Source organism: Alligator sinensis, unplaced genomic scaffold (genome assembly GCF_000455745.1).
Source record: "Alligator sinensis unplaced genomic scaffold, ASM45574v1 scaffold1345_1, whole genome shotgun sequence".
In the NCBI taxonomy this organism is placed as follows: Eukaryota; Metazoa; Chordata; order Crocodylia; family Alligatoridae; genus Alligator; species Alligator sinensis.
The window spans coordinates 205,819-207,829 of NW_005843158.1; positions in this window are offsets into that span (position 1 = coordinate 205,819).

The window sequence follows — 2,011 nt, forward strand, 5'->3', positions numbered from 1 at the left end:
AAAGAGTGGAGAGGGAAAGAAGAGGGCCAAAGATGAAAATCAATTGAGGCACTTTCATGCTGGATGGGGCAACTGAGGCACTTTCATGCTGGATAAAGGAGTAGGAAATCAACGGCTTATGGAATAGGGAAGGTTGAGCCTGGTGGGGGAATGAAAACGGGCTACATTACAGCTACTGCAAACTCAAATGGAAGAGGGTCCAAAGCATGGGGTGGTCCTGTCCCATTCTCATGGCTATGGATAGCCTTCAGCCTTCAGATCATCATCACAGTACCTGTCCATTCACAGCTTCATTTGAGACTACCAAAGGATTCAACAAGATGGATTCAGTTGGTCTTTTCTCTGTCCTTCCAGCTCTTTCCAATGAAAGGCCAAAGGAAGGACTAGGATCTACTGCTAGTACCACCCTTGGGAGGAGTGGCTGTTCAAGAGCAAAGCTGGTACAACTGCTATGAAAACAAGCAGGGTACCCAGTGTCCGATGGGAGCTTTGCTCTATATTCCACTTCTGTAGCTTAACTAACGACAAATATCCCACGGGCAGAAGTTCAGATTTGATGTACAGGAGTGCAATGAAGAGAAAAGTACTTCAGGCAGGGTCTTGGCAGGCCCATAGAGTCAGCTGCATTGTAAAGGTGATGCTAACTCCCTAATATTGAGCTTATTTGGAAATAACATCCAGACATGATGGAAGCTTGATTCACTAATGCATCATTAAGCAACTCTGGATTTTTGGATGGCTTTCCCCACCTCAAACATAACCTTTTGCTTGGGCAGCTTTTCAGTCCGAGTGAAAACTGAGTATGAGAGACAGGCTTTTGATGTTGGCAGCCCCCGCATGGCAAAAATGAACTGCTGCATCCCATTAAAACCTCTCACCTACACTATTGGCTTTTCAAAAACTTTTAACTCCCCAGGAAAGGAAACAGTAACAGCTGCTGGGGGTTGGAGATTGGGCCTTGCCTTGCTTTGTCTGTGTGGCACTGAAGTTTTCTGGGAGAATCACTGCTTCTTCTAGCCTGAAGTGAGTGGCATGTCTGGAGAAGTTTTCCCAGCGAGCAAAAATTGGACACAAAGACGCGTTACAAGGAAATTGCATTTTATCTCATGCTTCCCCCTCTGCACAAAGAATTATTTATGAGGCTGCACGTGCTCTTTATTGCACACGTGTATGTGAGTTCAGACCAGTGCTGCTTTCACACAAAATTCAAGGAAGAGACAAAGAGGCAAAATTAAAAAAAAAAAAAAGCTGCCTTTTGTCATTGCATATGCAATAATTCTGCTGGGAGAATGGCCCATTATTCGCTGACATCCAAAGAGACATTATTTTGTTCGACACCCCTGGAGCTGCACAAATGAGAGTCAGCAGGCATCAAGCCGTCCTCTTGGAAAAAGAGCTGGCATCTCCCTCCCTGGCACATCTGGTGAGTTTGAATGGCGTTCGTTGGCATGGGTTTACAAAATTAATTACATTCCAAAGCCTTGTCACAAACAATAAACCCTTGTGCCAAACGCTGATCTTTTGCTTTCTGCCAGATGTAATGCATCTGCTTCTCTTTATCAGGTTTAATCCTATTTGGCACCGGTAGCACAGTAAACAATGCGGCTGGAAGTTGGAGATGAAAAGTGGAAGGGCGCGGAAAGGCACCAAACAGAAGTAAAGGGAGATGTGTCAGATTGCTAAGGCACTTAGCTGTAAAACAGATGGATGCATGACAACGTGGGTATCCACCTTGCTGTGGGATGCCTCGGCTACATTATATCAGTCAGTAATACCAGAAGAGCCAATTAAGCTACTTCCCTATACGAGAGAAATTTAGTGACTAGGGCAGAAGACTGGGACTCAAAACTTCTGGGTTCAAAGCACAGCTTTGTCCTAACCCAACATGTAATCTTTAGCTAGTCATTGTCTCTGGGCTCAGATCCCCAGGGACACCAGAACAGCACACAACCCAGCTGGGGAGAGATGATAAAAGTGATCTTATTGCCTCTTTAGCCCTTCTGCTCTTTCC